This window comes from Lycium barbarum, chromosome 7 (assembly GCF_019175385.1).
Source record: "Lycium barbarum isolate Lr01 chromosome 7, ASM1917538v2, whole genome shotgun sequence".
Classification (NCBI taxonomy): domain Eukaryota; kingdom Viridiplantae; phylum Streptophyta; class Magnoliopsida; order Solanales; family Solanaceae; genus Lycium; species Lycium barbarum.
In genome coordinates, this window is record NC_083343.1 from 65,366,536 (window position 1) to 65,383,472 (window position 16,937).

The 16,937-nt window shown below is 37.8% G+C and overlaps 1 long non-coding RNA gene across 3 annotated transcripts; it reads right to left on the reverse strand.

The window, feature by feature from the left end:
• Positions 1 to 2,028: 2,028 nt before the first annotated feature.
• On the reverse strand, positions 2,029 to 6,476 carry LOC132603463 (uncharacterized). 3 transcript variants are annotated; one of them, XR_009568323.1, is made up of 5 exons: positions 6,273 to 6,473; positions 5,776 to 5,900; positions 3,476 to 3,550; positions 3,190 to 3,330; positions 2,029 to 2,323 (listed from the first exon to the last, which is right to left on the reverse strand). It is a non-coding gene; the product is annotated as an uncharacterized LOC132603463 (long non-coding RNA). The 3 variants fall into 3 exon arrangements; XR_009568321.1 differs by having other exon boundaries at positions 3,190 to 3,550; positions 6,273 to 6,476; XR_009568322.1 differs by lacking the exons at positions 3,190 to 3,330; positions 3,476 to 3,550 and having other exon boundaries at positions 6,273 to 6,450.
• Between the last annotated feature and the right edge of the window lie 10,461 nt (positions 6,477 to 16,937).

Consider the following 16,937-nt stretch of genomic DNA (forward strand, 5'->3'; position numbering starts at 1 on the left):
TTCGGCAGCATTTCCCCTATATATATGACATCCCCGAGACTTAGCTCAGCTTAATATATCAACACAGCAACCCAACAACAACATCACTAACAACAACAAGCATTACAAAACACATAGTATGGCATAACTAGCCTTGTTTTCCACATGGTCCAACAACTTCCACTTCAACTTCACAAACCCAAACTAGTATCAACATTTCCATATTCATCATTAATCAAGACCATTACAATGTAATTTGGAAGTATTTCATTTCATTTCTATACAATATTCACATGATATACAAAATATACAAATTTTCCACCAAACCATAATCCATCCAAAACTTCAAATCTTCAACATACATATTCATAACATATTTCCACCTTCCAATTTCATCAACCATAATCATAATTCACATCTTAACAACTTCATTTCCATAATATCATAAAATCATATTAAAATGACATAATCTTCTACAATCAATTTCAATGCCAACGGACGAATTTATATCGCTATTTTCCCGTTCTATTCCGTTGAAACTTTAAATAAACTTGTTGGCAATGAAAAAGAGCCTTAATCATACCTTAAGTGCACAACTACCACGTCCACCCTCTTATTTTTAGTTGATTTTTAGCTCAAATCGAAGGCAACGCGACGTAGAACACTTTTCTCTTCATGGGTTTCGGGATTCGGGGCTCAGATTTTGATCAAACTTTATTTATCTCTCTAAGTCTTTCCTCCCTCTCTCTCTATAGAATTTTCTGGATCTTTTCTGATCTGAAAATGGGGAGGAGGAGGCTGAAACCTCCCTTAAATAACAAGGAAATGGGCCTGACCCGGATTGGAATCGGGTTGGGCCCATTTCACTGCCCAGCTTGACCTTTCCGCCTTAAAATGTTCATATCTCATTATCCCGATGTCACCTATAGGTCCACGACCTACCGTTGGAAAGCTATTTAAATTATCTACAACTTTTATTTCTGGGCGTTTTCCCAATTCCAGACTTATAAAGCCGTTTTTGCCCCTCCAAGTCAGGTCATCCGAAAACGTTTTCTTAAAAAAATTCGTTTGGAGGGCTTCCACTTTGATTTGGCCCCAAGACCCTTCACAAGTTGTGTTTTACTTTACATATGCCATTCATATAACTTGTCACGTGTCCCAAAAAAAATATTCACGTGTGGGCCCCACCTCAGTTAATAATCTGACGTTCAAAAATACGGGATATAACACTTCAGCTCCGAAGCAATTGGAGCACTTCTGAGATTTCGCTGATTAAGCTCTTATGGGTCAGATCAGTCTACCTGTCTACCTGCGGGCATGAACGCAGCGTCCACGAGAAAGGACGTCAGTACGAATGATGTACTAAGTATGTAAGGCATGAATAACAACATAATGAAAGTATGAAGATAAGGTAATATAAAAGAGATCAGGCTGTACCTCTGAATGCCTTTTTAAGACGGATGTTGTGCATGCTTAGTTCTCCTAGTTCTTTGTTGAACTCATCCATTAGTTCCATATCCTCATGTTCTTATGTATGTACCCAGTGGTCGACTTATATCTAGCTACCGTCCTGGGACCTGTTGCCATTTCTTCTAATGCTATAAGTTCTTTTTTGTAGTCCCGATTGTCTCTTATACTTATCCCTAGTCACACTACAATAAAAAAGGCCATTAGGGACTAGAAAAATGGTCCCTAAAAGTCTGATTCCGGTCCCTAAAAGTCATCTGTGACGGAAAAAATCTGGTCGCCACCGGTCGCTATAGGCTCCGCCGCTAAAGGTTAAAGTATTTTTGCAACCGGTAAAGTTCTGGTCCTAAAATACTTTTAGGGACGACATTTCTGGTCCTTAAACACGTAGATCAATGGCCACCTTATATTTTAAGGCAAGCTTAACCAGTCCTTAAAAGGCTTTTATGACTAGAAAATGTGGTCCTTAAATAGTTTTGAGGATGGACCTGATGCCCGTCCTAAAACATCTATTTTAACCATTTTGCATTAAAACTGATTTGTTTACAATCTGGTGGAAAGATGATTTAGGACCAGAAAATGTAGCACTCAAATAATACATGCTCTTTTCGGTTTTTCTAAGATACTGTACAATTTCTTATATAGATAATCAAATTGTATTCACTAAAGGAATGGATTAACCTCCCACAAGCAGTACTGTTTACAAAAACATATAGTCACTACTGTTTATACAACTCAATCAGCCAAAAAAGCTAATATCTCTAAGTATATAATACAATATTTTGCCAAATAATCCTATCAAAACGATAACCAATTTGTCAACTTGTTCAAAGTATTCAAACTTGCATCTTGAAGTGTAAATGAAAGTCTCCAACTCCTGTTATACAAACAAAATAAAATTTGTTTAGAAAAATAACTTATGCGCACGACCAAATCACACAAAATAAGTGTAGATAAGAAATAAGAAATTGCACTCTAGATATTCGGTTCCTAGTTACTTAACTTGGACGAAAATATGATGGTACCCCACAACTAAGTTGGCCTAAACGCTTCAACGTCATTCAAACTATTGTTAGAGGGTAATTTTATAAGCACCATAATTTCTTTTCCCAAATTATCCACCAGTATTTGAAGGTTAGGAATAATTTTAGAGGAGATGAGAACAGAAAATTCGGACTTTGATTTGGCTGGTGATCAAAGAAGCTGAAACATAATAATCAAATAGTTGAAACATATGCTTAGTATTCATTCTTGTTATTCTAGGTATTGTTACATTTGTTGAAAACAAATTAATCAATAGGGAATATAGTTGCAATCTCATTCAATTTGAGCCCTTGAAAAACTAAAAGGGTAGTTTTGTTGAATAGAGGGGGTATTGAATTTGCTTACCCATTTAAACAGGTTCTATTTCTTTCAAAGTGGCCAATCATTTTCAAGATAGAGGACTAAGTTGTGGCTAACATAATGTTGGTTTGCCTTTTAACATCTTTATGAAAACCTATCTACTAAATTAACCCAAAAAAAAAACACTCAGTTTTTCCTAAAACATGACAACACTAACTAATGTATGCTTTATAGCTGAGAAGGAACAAAAGAGAAGTGCAATGATATGGACCAACGCACATGCTACATGCATGTTGATGTGCCATAACATTTTGCTAAATTGACTATGCAACTTATAGAAAAAAAAAAAACCTTATATGAAAAGTAATTTTGTTCACTCCCAGTTAGCGAAAACCAAACCTTGAATATGGATGGTATAAGCTTGAACATCGAGTTTCTATAAGCATCATTTCCTTTGACAAAACTCTCCAGCAAAGGTGAATCCTCCAAAGGGGTATCCATCAAATGGTAGAGAGCAAGACTATATGTCAAACCTCAGACCTGAATACAAGTGGAAAACCAGCAAAATGAAGCATTTGGATAGAAGCTTTGTAGGAAATTGAAGTAGGCTCAGGCCAAAACAATATGATCATTGTATATTAATTGAATAAAAGAAAAACCTAAACAATGCCCTCAGGCCGACTACCAATATCATGTTCTGTTTGTCAGACTTCAACCAATCCATACCCACCATTTGCATCGAGGTTCCTTTAGCCTGGATCTGCAAAACAGAGACATAATGATAAAACAGCATGATTGAGAATATGAAAAAGTTTATAGACTCTGAATTATAGTAGCATACTTGAGAATATTTTGACACTAATAAAACAAGAACACCAGAAATCTGCATGCTCTCCAGCATAGCAAACACATAGCGAAGAAGCTTGCAAGCTTAAACAGATTTGTATTTGCCACTTAATTGACTTCTGTACAAACATTCAAGAAGAGATTAAAGACTGGCAAAATTTTATCTTTTTGATCAATCATGACATGTCTAGAAAGATGAAAGACTGGTACAATTTATCTTTTTTGATCGACCAAGAAAAGTTTAGACAACTATAACTGATCAATAGAATTGCAGAGTAAAGAATGAGTACTATAGAGAAGCATCGCTGCATTTTATGTACTACTGTATGTGCTCTTGTTATGTAACCCATAACACAAAACAATAAAACTGAAGGAACTCAAGGAAATCGCAAGAATTCAAAAAGATCATCTAAAATAAGAGAACATATAGAGCTAAGACTAAAAGAAGACATACACAAGTATAAAGTTAATGCACAATATATTTTGTTTCTAACTAACATGTTTCACTCGTGGCTATTTTGAAGAGCACCAGGATGCCGACAAAATTGAAAGCAAAAGTGTATAACAAGTGCAAATAAAACAGAAAAGTCAAGTGTATAGTGATACACTATTTCCACAAGTTAAATCCTTTACTCTAACCCGTTGATGACATCCTCAGCGGTAAACTATATCCTGAACTCATCTTGATGTAAATTAGTAATGCAATAAACCATATGATTCCCGCAAGAGACCACTAGCATTTAATCGAACATCCAAATGAAGTACCTAAACTAATTTCAGGTGTTACCAACTTAGTAGTAACTAAAGTAAGGGAGGACCATACTTATATCCAAGAAATACTTTCCTTCCTTTTGGAGCAGCCGTTAAACCCCCTGCATATAGTTCTGTTCGTTCACCCATGAAGAAGACTGAAGCTTTTAGCCATAACATCTTTTAGAAAACCATTACATTGGCTTCAATGACCGACAGTTCTGGAGACACTAAAAGAAACGAGGTGGTAGATATATGTAACTAATAATTTCTAGTTTTACTATTTATATGTCACTACCTCCGGTCAAGATAGCGTTGCGCTCTCCAAAAGATGGAGCTTTAATTGCAAATATATTTAGGACACCCCTGAGTTTGTTCCTTATTACTGGAGCCAGTGCACCCCCCTCAATGCCATCTGCGATTATGAAAACCAGGTATATCTCCTTTTGTGCATTGTCCAAATTTTTACCAACTCCATCGGGTTTGTAATTTTGTTTTATCAACCAAAATCAACTGCAACATTAAATTTTTATGCCCTATAAATACCTTGATATACAACAGGTACTAGTTCTTAACAGAAGCAGTGGCTACCTTACAATCAGTGTCTTCCATCAGCATTCAGAAACCTATATACAATTACTACATGGATATACTCCGTTATAACTTTTCGTTACATACCTGGTTTATGTCGTAATCCAATTAGGCTTAAGGTGTGCATCACATTTTTGAAGAAAAAAGTAAAAGAAGGGGACAATTAACTAAAATAGATGGAAAATGCAGAAGTAGGAGGATGGAAGAACATCATTTGCAGGCCTCAGAAAGAGTCGAGAAGACTTGACATATGGAAAATCAAACTTAAAACACTAGTAACTTCTACTATGTAGAATGAAGTGATTTTTTAAGGTAGTACACCGTCTATATTCCAGTGGACTTGAAGACAATTATAACCTGAACATGGACAATGTCTAAATATTTATTTCTCTATCCTCGTAAAAAACAACTCTTTATCTAAAAAGAAGGAATAAATAAATAGCACCGATGGAAATTAAACTACTTTGAGAAATAATCACAATAGAATCTACCAATTTACACAAGTATGAAAGAGGGCACAAGCAAACGATTCCGAGGCACAAATCATAGATACTTATTCTAGTTTCTTCGTCATTTTGGACCACACACAACATAAGATTAGCTCCTTTAATGGTTACACTCTAAGTATCATTCTTTCAAGTTCTTTATTTTTGTAATTTGACAACATTGGAATAGCTTTTCATTAATAGATTCTAATTTGCATGAATTTCCAAGCCATTTTTTTTGTTTAAACACCAAAATACCAGAGTCCCCATCAAATTTAAACATATAACAATAATGTTAGCACTTGTAATGTACCTCTTTAAGAAAAGTTTCATCATCATTAACAATCTTGGGAGAGCCATACTTATTTCCAAGCAGTACATTCCTTCCTTTTGGACCCAAAGTCACACCACAAGCTCAGCCACCAAATCCACACCTGTCTGGAAAAAATTTCACCCAAGTCAAAATCTTGAAACCAACAAAACATAACAATAGTTAACGAAAATAAAGAAACTAGAAACCCTCTTAGATATTTTTTGTACTGAACAATTTTTCAATCTACCTCCAAACCCCAATTTAAATCTAACCCTTGCCACCATTCTCATATTAAACCCAATACTCCAACGTTTAGCCCTCACACCAAAACTATCATTATTTAGAAGAATCAGTATCCAAGACTATCATTCTCAACAATCAAGGTTTAGTAAGTCAAAGAAACGAAATTTCATGTTCTAAACCCAAAAACGAAAAAACGAAGAACAGAAATTTCGTGTTCTATACCCAAAAAGAAAAGACGAAGAAAATCGACACACCAGCTCAGATTAACAACTCATGTGTTCCAGTTTGTAAATCTTTAGCCATCGGCAGCCTTTGGAAGAGTCGATGTTAGGGATTTTAGAAGATGGAGAGGATGGGTTTTCATTTTGGGTATAAATAAAAGAGAGGGGTGGGGGGCTTAATTAATACTTGTCCTCTGAACTTAGAATATTAGGATGGGACTTTTACCTTTTTACCAACCGAATTTAGAGCCTTCGCTAAAAAAATGAAAATTAGTGACCCGAAAATAATCTTGTCCCTATAAATACACCTGCAGGGACTAGATTTCAATCCCGTCGCCAAATGTTGGTCGCTAATAAGAACTTTTCTTGTAGTGTCACATGCGGCCTTTCTCACTCCTGCTTCTACCCCTTGGAGTACTTTACTGCATATCTAAATGTACCTAAAATTTCTTCGGCACGAGTGAATCGAATCATAGTCCGGAATACAATGTATAGCGTTGACAAAACTTATTCTCTTTGATTCGCTAAACCTTCATCATTTTGTCATGCCTCCTTTTCACATTTGTCTCATAATATACTTGCATTTAGTCAATTCTCACATTTCTTTAGTGGATTCTTGATATATTGGTTCATCTTGAATTTTTGGCTTCTTCAATTCTGTACATTTCCCTCGTTTGAACTTGGGAATATTGTAGCTCATAATAGAAATGAATTTGTTCTTCCCCCCTTTATAAAGGATATTCTCATATACTAGTAACCTTTGAGTAGTAACCGTCTGTAGTAGTCATCTGGCTGACTTTAGTGGCCCTTCAACTCCTCTATTCCATATAATGCCGGAGTTCCTTTCATCACATGGTTTGACTTATTTTCCTTTATTTTTTCTAGTTGAGTTCTTGTATCAAATAAAAATGCTTATGCATATCGGATACAATTCAAATGCCTTCTTTATTGTCTCTTCACTTCTACCTTTCATGACTAATAATCCTCTAGGCTAATGAATTAATGGGGACATCAGAATTCATTAGGCCCTTCACAGAGTGCCCGACTATACCATGCTCCTTTAATCCTAGTCTTTCTCCACAACTATCTTCTTAATATCCTTGAAATTCTCCTTGCTCTGGATTCCTAATTCCGATTTATGTCTATACTATACCATTAAAAGTTGATTTTCCACACCAACCATTCCCATGACTCGTCCTTTGATTAGCTTAGCTCAGTTTGTTCCGTAATTCTTCTTAGTACGACCAAACCATTTTATGCGAAGTTACTCATAGTTATCCTTCTCCATTTCCACTACTAGCCTTTAATTTCTCATGTAAGTCTATCTGGTTCCACCTTACTTGAAACGTGACTTTATTTTCCTTTACCTCCTGAATCGTCTATACCTAAGATTCTCGTATCATCTATAAGGTTTTGCTCCTATGTTGTCATACCGAATTCCTCTTTGTTTCTTCATTACTCGACCTCTTGTAGAATCTTTGTCTTGGAACTTCGGGTAAGACTCTCCTTGGAATTTTATCTCCCAACCTTATCCCTTTTGTGGTGGTTTTCGATTACTTTTTGTTGCTACCTTTCCAACTTCTAACAAAGCACACTCCTGATCCAATACTTGTTTGTCTCATCTTCCCCCCTTAGGGTGTTAGACCATTATTCTATGCTTAACATACCATTAGTTCTCCTTTTCCTTGCAAGTACATGCTCTCAGCAAATCCGTAACTAATCTTAGTCATGACTATTCGCCGTCTAAATTTATCTAGTCGGTTGCACATATTTGTAACGAGTCGCATATTCTCATAGATGTACTGATCCTAGATGGGCCTAAGCTTTCATCAAAAGGATCTTCATAGTTTATTTACTGTTCTTTCAAGGTCACCTTTCTATTATTATTCGCTTTCCCTATTTCATCACCGTCATGGTATTTAGCGCACATTTTCTCCTCAAAATCTGCCCTAATTGTTAATATTCCTCCTTTTCTTCACTACATAAGCGCTCGGTCTTTATACAAGCCTCCTTTAAACTACAACTTCATCTTATTAATGGAGAACACATCGCAGATCAACTCGCAATTTCAAACTCATTCATCTACCATCATATAACCAATTCCTTCAAATCATCATCCACATCCTCCATTAGCCATTCAGCCTTGTATTACCAACTCAATAATCTTGTGACAAGAGAGCTTTTGAAAAAGAATGTACCTTAGTCCTACCTTTGTCTTATATTCGTATCTCCTTATACTCATACCTCCGTACAACATCCCTGCCTATACATTTTATATGACAAAAAAGGCCCTTGTTGATATCTGGCTTAGTAACGTACATCATTCTCTTATCTCTTCTACCCCTTTCTACTCTTAAATCATTAGCATATTTATACTCAAGGGTCATATTTAAACATATACTTATCCCCTTCCACTTCTTAATTCGAGAAGAAGTTACAACTCCCATCTAATCATACTAACGTCTCATTAATGAAATACTTTGAAAGGTTTAGTCGACTCATGTTTCGCACCAATCCGACCAACAATATAAGAAGTAACATGTAACAATGTAGAACCTGAATCAATCAATGCATACACATCATAAGAAAATACTTACAATATACCTGTAACAACATCAAGTGAAGACTTGCGATCCTATAGCCTAGCTACTGCATATGCATGATGCTCAGGACCACTCGGTCTGAACACTCCTCATTGACCTCTACTACGACCTACTAGTATCTGTGAGCTTTACCCTGGAGGGTGTACAAATGAAGAAAAACCAGTTGTTAATCTTGTGGGCGGGATCCTACCTTTACCTTGTCTCCATGGACAGTCACGCCTGATATGGCCTGGCCGAGCACAGGCATAAAAAACCACTAACCCCAATCGGCATGGTCCAGAATGTAGTTTACCACACTGAGTACATCGTGGTACAAGTGGTCTCGTCGGATTGGGACCAATCCTAATCTGGGAACTGGAAACTCTAGAACACTGAGCTGGCCTAGAATGAGTGGGTCTATCAAACTTGGGTCCAGGAAACTGTGGAGCGCACTAGTTGTCAAATGAGCTGAGTGCCTAAAGAACTGCTGCCTCGGGTCACCTCTGAACTCACTGTCAAACCTTGAAGACCTGATCCTCTTCCTCTGACACCTATTACCATGGCCCGCACCCTGTCGCTGAGCCTGAGCGGCTACTAAACGGGTCAGCAAAAGGATGGCCTGTCTAATCTCCTGGCCTGTGGCATTCGGTGGAGGAACTAGGGATATTGGAGATGGAGCTGAGGCCCCTTCTTGCTCCTCCGAAATGGGTAAAGTAAGAGAGGTCCGAGATGGAGCCTCATTATGTAACTCACCCTCCTCCGTATCTACCGATGGTTCCCATTCAGTCCACCTTCGGGCTACTGTTTTGCCCTTCTGGGCTGCTGTAGCTTTTCTCTTCACAGGCATTGCTTAAATCATAACACATGATTAGGAAAAAGGGAATTCTTATAACATAGCTCTATCACACGATCTAAGATAAAAAAGAAAGGTCAATCATTCCTAAATTCCCCGCAGCCTCCTGTTTATAGGTGTGGCGCGCTTCACACCCAAAAATAAGACTACTGGATGTGGCTCATAGACATACCCTAGGACGAACTGCTCTAATACCACTTTTGTCACGACCCAACCAGAGGGCCCTTGCGGGCACCCGGAGCTAATTCACGAAGAACCTCTAAACATGCATATCATAATCATTTCTAGGAGGACGTCAACAACTATGACTATCGTCACTAGCCGACAAGGCTACCATAATATTACACAACAATATGTCTACGAGCCTCTACATAGAATACAAGTGACCATAAGGACTAATACCAATAGACTTCAGCTGCAAAGCAATTGGAGCGCTCCTGAGATTCCGCTGATGAAGCTCCTATTGGTCAGATCCGTCTACCTGTCTACCTGCAGGCATGAACGCAGCGTCCACAAGAAAGGACGTCAGTACGAACGATGTACTGAGTATGTAAGGCATGAATAATATCATAATGAAAGTTTGAAGATAACGTAATATAAAAGAGATCAGGTTGTGCCTCTGAATGCCTTTTTACGACGAATATCGTGCATGCTAAGATTCTTTTAAAAAAAGACTTTTCCATATATACATATATATGGTATCTTGTCCGGCCATTAAGGCACAATGAAATATAAATAGTATCTTGTCCGGCCAATAAGGGTCGGTTATATATATAAATACATATAGCATGCAAGAGAGCCCAATTAAAAGCTACTACTTTGTCAGAGTGACGTAAGGTCGGTAACCTCCGATTATATTATGAAATAATCATCATCGCTAGATCTCACTTTGAAGGAACAATTATCATAAGTTGAGATCAACAATAATGAATAAAATCAAGGAAATCATGAAATAAGCTCAATAATCTCATAATAGCATTAAAATCACAAGCTTTGGAATGTCTAGAATTAAAATCATCATCATCATGTTCATCATAGAAAACATCTCATGTTTAGTATCATGAGAAGCTTTTAAGAATCATGAACTTCTAACTTTTGGCAGTAAGAAGGTTATGGAAAGATACATGGAATCATACCATAAGGTAGGAAATAAACCTACCTCTTGGAGTTGCCGCATTACCTTTCCATTCAAGTACGGGCTCTCCCGGAAATTGGAATCGAACAATTTTCAATCGGCAGTCAACATTAGCATAACACGAGGCCAACCAATCCTTACCCATAATTACATCGAAATCTAACATTTCTAATTCAATCAAATTAGCTTTGGTCTGGCGATCACATATCACAATTACACAACTTTTATACACTTGTTTTGCTATCACGGGATCACCAACCGGAGTATACCACCATAGTCGGGGCATACCTAGACAATGAATTAAATTGAAGGCTATATTCCCGGGCACTCATATTTCCTTGCCTCAAATTTAGGAATCTATCCACTCTAGCTAAGCGGACCTCGGGTGGCAAATAGTGACGAATAAAAGCATCCACGAATTCTTTCCAAACCGGAGGAGGTGCATTTTCTCCTCTCGATAATATCCAGTTATTATACCATAAGACTGCCACGTCCCGGAGTCTATAAGATGCCAACTCCACTGATTCAGTTTCGGAGGCATGGACGATCCTCAACGTCCTCAACATCTCATCTATGAAACCTTGCGCGTCTTCATCCGGCTTTGACCCAAAAAACTCTGGAGGATTTAGACTCATAAAATCACGGGCTCTGGTACTTGCCGCCCGATCACTTGGGCCCGTATTCTGCCGCAGTGCCTGAGCGGCAACCAACTGTGTCAATAGGTGTATAGCCTCGGTCATTTGTTGACCCGAAGCAACCGGTGGAGGAATTGGAGCTGGAGCTCCTCCTTGTTCTTCCACATTAGGTGGGGTGGAGGAAGTATTAGATAGGGCCTCATTATGTGACTCACCCTCTACTACATTTGTCGGAGGCTCCCTTTCTACTCGCCTCTTTGTCGTAGTCTTGCCCTTCTGGACGGCTGTAGCTTTTCCCTTTGGCAGCATTTCTGGAATCACAACACACTATTAGGGAGGATAAAACCTTATACACGGCTCTATCGCACGATCTCATAAGAAGAAAGATGGTCATTTTTCCTAAATGCCCCGTAGACTCTTGTTTATTGATGTGGCTTGCAACACACCATAAATAAGACTCTACTAGACACGGCTCGGAGACACTTCCTAGGACTGAACTGCTCTGATACCACTTTTGTCACGACCCAACTAGGGGCCGCGAAGGGTACCCAGGGCTAGCCACCGAGCACCACTCGTTCTACTACTCATCTTACTCATTTACCTCTTTTATCACATTTATACTCAAATTGTAGGAAAATCATATTTCATATGGAAGCATAAATACTTTCATATACATATGCCTCTCGGCCATCAAAATAATATATATACATAGTAACAATCTCGTGAGACCATCTAACCCACACTGCGTATCTACGAGCCTCTACTGGAGTGTTAACATGAAGACGGGACAAGACCCCGTCATGCCAAAATATATATACATGAATACACAAAAGGATAATCAAGTACCTCCGGAACAAATGAGTGCTTTCAATCGGCTGACGGCTACTATGAATCTGGGTCAAGCTCTCCTCCCTGTCTACCTGTGGGCATGAACACAGTGTCCAAAGAAAACGGACGTCAGTATGAACATTGTACTGAGAATGAAAGACATAAACAATGAAATAAGACAATGATACAAATGAATTATCAATATGAAACATCTGTATCTGACTATCAAATATAAAAGAAGTAATGCCTACTGTCTTACTCATACTCATCGCCACATCTGTCACACCCTAACCTCACTAGGGTGTGATGGGCACCCGACCCTTCCTCAGGGCCAAGCGAACCCTCTGACTCTTAATACACACGTAATCCTTCTTGAACTTTTAAATCAAATAAAGATGAAATACATAGTACAACTTTCAGAAATATTCTTTTTCGTTGCTTTCAAACCAAACAAAATCTGTAATCATATAGAACTTTATATCATAACATAAAGTGACACATCGACTGATGGAGCCGCTTACAGAACTGACAACCAATACCCACGACCCTGTCTGCAAAGTCTCTAACTTCAATCAGAAATCATAACACATATACTCTGACTCGGCAACACTCCAGGCATAAAACGGAGCTTGCCAACTTCGCTGGAACATCTTCTGTAATATCTTCCACTCATCTGGGTGTACCTGCGTGGCATGAAACGCAGCCCCCGAAGAAAGAGGGTCAGTACGGAAAATGTACTGAGCATGTAAGGCAAGAAATACAGAAGGCAGAACTATAACAGAAACCACCAGTATCGGAGTAAGTACACTATCTAGAATACCAACATGTTTACTTTCCAGACTCAAATCATGTATACCGATGTCGTATGTCAGAAGAAATACAGAAAATAAGTGAATCATCCAGAGTGCCAAAAAGCTTACTTTTCAAACACGGATCATGCATGTCAGAATCATATATCCCATATGCATATAACGTGCCCCGACCCTCCAGTGAGAGACGCGGTAAGTCATATATCATGTATGCATATCACGTGCCCGGCCCTCCATTGAGGGGCGCGGTAAATTATATATCATGTATGCATATAACGTGCCCCGGCCCTCCAGTGAGGGGCGTGGTAAATGAAATCATGTATGTCATCATCATGAATCACATTTACATATAACGTGCCCCGGCCCTCCATAGAGGGACGCAATGAATGAAATCATGTATGCCAATGTCATGTATCATGTATGCATGTAACGTGCCCCGGCCCTCTTTTGCAGGACGCGGTGAATAAATTATGTGCCATCCTGGCCACCACCCCGTCATCACATCATAATGTCATCATATCATATACAACATGCCCCGGCCCGCAAGTGAGAGGGACGCGGTGAACAATGCAAATAAGTACGCACGAGAACATACCCTGGCCCGGGACGCAGTGAAGGACATACTGAGACTTGCACGAAAATAGTAGTGTGAAACCACATGCACATAAATCAAGACTCGACAGAGACGTACTCTTACCGACATTTGTAGGATCATAAACACGTTTCAAGTCAATCCGGTTTAATATGAGAAAGTTACAGACATTTTTACCACAGAACTTTTACGAACGTTTCAAAGCAAATCCAAGATCTTTTATGAAAGTTAGGGACATTAAAACTTACAGAACTCATTTAGAAACAGAATTCTTTATGCTCATCTGGTTATTCAATCATATAATATGCTCAACTATATCGAGCGTACTCATATCAAAAGTGAATAAGAATCATAGACAAACTCGGAAACATATCAAACGGAGCTTCAGAATCATGGATACATATCAAAATCATGTGAAGTAGCTTATTCATTTATTAATCATACAATAGCCTCATCCATATGAAACATGCTCATGACAAAAGAGAATAAGCATCATAACTAAGCTCGGAATCAAAGAGTAGAATTACCCCAAGGTGCGTGTCATGTCATACCTTACTGAGCTCTAGGACATGCCAAAAGAAAGAAAGGGTAAGCCTTACATACCTGTTCCACGTCCTATTAACTACGCTTATTCGTCCAAACTTGCTAGTCTACATTCAAGAGAATTGACATAATCATTAGATTCATCGACATATACTTGTCTTAGCTTTTCAAATGAATTCATTTATATTCTACCGAAATTTCGGCAGCATTTCCCCCATATATACACCATCCCCGAGAATCTAACTCGGCCATTTTATCAACAACAATCCGAGAATTCAACTCGGCCAAATTATTAACAACAATATCAACAATCACATCTCCAACTTCAACAATTTTTCAAATACATTCTAACACTAGCAATTCTTTCTACATGATTCGACGGCATTTCATTTACATTCAATTCAACCACATATAGTCAAGCTAACACTAATAATTTCACATTCAAGTATTTATCCAAAATCATTCCAACATGATTCAAGGATACTTCAAACAATTCTCATAATGTTCCAAACAACTCAATCAACATATTACTTCGTCCGAAACCTTCCAAATTCAATAAGGACAATAACAATACATTTCGTTCTTTCAAATTCAAACACAATCACCTAACTTACAATCCTCCAACACATCTCTTATCCCCAAATTCATGAGTTATATCACAACCCATACATTAACAAATTTATTCATACAAATATAAGAAACCAGACTAATGTCACACTAACTTTTTCAATAATGCATAAACAATTTCAAATCCATTTCAAGTCACCAAACCTTCATTTTACATCATGGAATCCACAACAATCAAACTACTAAATAAAATTAGTTCATCAATTTTACACCACACCACTCCCATTCGGCCACCACACTAAATGCATATTTTCATGAATTTCATCCTTTTCTACATACTACAATACTCACAATCCTCCATAAAACATGTAAGAGAAGGTTGAACACATACCTTTTTCCCTTTATCTCTTCACTCGGCTAGGGGCATATATTGCACAAATGAATGATTTAATTGCCCCAACAACTCCTTCATGTTAATAAGGACATTCCAATTGGTTGGAATATTAGGAGAAAATAATATTTCTGGATCAACTCCATGGAGTCAATTTTCCCTAGCCATGGCCGAATGGCTCCTCGGTTTTTCTTGGAGTTTCTTTGAGTTTTAAAGATGAAAATATGTCTTTCTTTGGTCATCTCTCTCTAAATATATATATATATATATATATATATATATATATATATATATATATATATATATATATATATATATAGAGCTCCTTCCAATACCATGTGAACACATGTCTATTTCTTGAAGTTTCCTTAAGTATTAAAATAAGATGACTAATTATCTTATTTTTGTCACCACTTTTCTATATATATTTATATATATATCACACGGCCACAATGGCCCCTTCCAAGAATTTTCTTGAACTTTTCGTGAAATTCCCGTTTTGCCCCTAGCCTTTCACAATATTACCACGAACCCTTTTGTGAATTTCCCTTTATACCCTTAGCCTTTCTCAATATTTCCATACTAATAGTATTCAGAAATAATATTCATAAACAACTAGTACATGAAAACAATTTTGGAAAATGGTCTTGCCCTCAACATTCCACGACTACCTCGAAATATCCAAACGTACAAAGTACGGGCCATAACATCCTCCCCTCCTTTAGAACATTCGTCCTCGAATGTTCAACCGATCTCATGGGGTCTTGTAGCACTTCGGGGGTCCCTTTTATAGTTGTCCTTTTCTTCATGCCCATTCCCTATCTTTCACCTTATTTTCTTTATGGTCGAACTCCTCTGTCTTTACATGAGTCCTCATTTCGCGTCTTGGGTTTTCCAATCCATTGCACCAATTCATTATCCTTGTCCTTCCCAGGTCATTTCTTCTTTGTTACTGTTTCGTTACAATACCTTAATAAAAGCCATACCTTTGGTATGCAATCTTTACTTAACGATCCCATATGGCTACAGGTTGTTCCTTGCTCTCATTTATCTATAGTATTGCAATCCAGTTATACCTATGGTAACTTATAATCCGAGTTCACTTATCCTCTTACTTCGCAACATCCTTGGGTTCTTACTACCACTTTTTCTTTACTTCCTTCCCTCGCATTTCTCAACTCAAGTATACTTGTCCTTAATTTCTTTGTGTTGGCGCTCGTTTCATCCATCGTTATTCCTTGTTGGCTCTTCGGTGTGGATTCTTTACAAGTATGATCGAGCATTGCTTCACGTCAATGATTCATATTCTTTCATAGCGTATATTATCATATTCCGTACAATTAATGGTCCATGAACTATTTTCTAGTACCCGGTGAGCTCTCTTATTTCATTCACAGGCACTGCACATTTATTCCTTTATATACCTTTCAAGTACCTAAATCTCCTAGCATCGTCGCAAGACCTAATCATTCTTTTCTTGCTTCACATCCCTCGTCATAGTCACTATTCCTTTGGCCCCACTTATTGGAATTGGTTCTCGAGCCTCACACATTCCTCTTTTGTTCTATATTACCACTCTTTATCCTCTTCGCATGCCTTCCTTGAGTTCTTACCCAAATAGTTTCGTACTTTGCCGATAATTTCTCTCGGGGGTTTCACTCATTGAGGTTTTCTTACCCTTCTCCTTTTTTCGACATTTTAATCTCCCTGTTTTCCATTAACTCATTCTCTTACTTTTCCAAATATCGTTGTATTAAAATTTT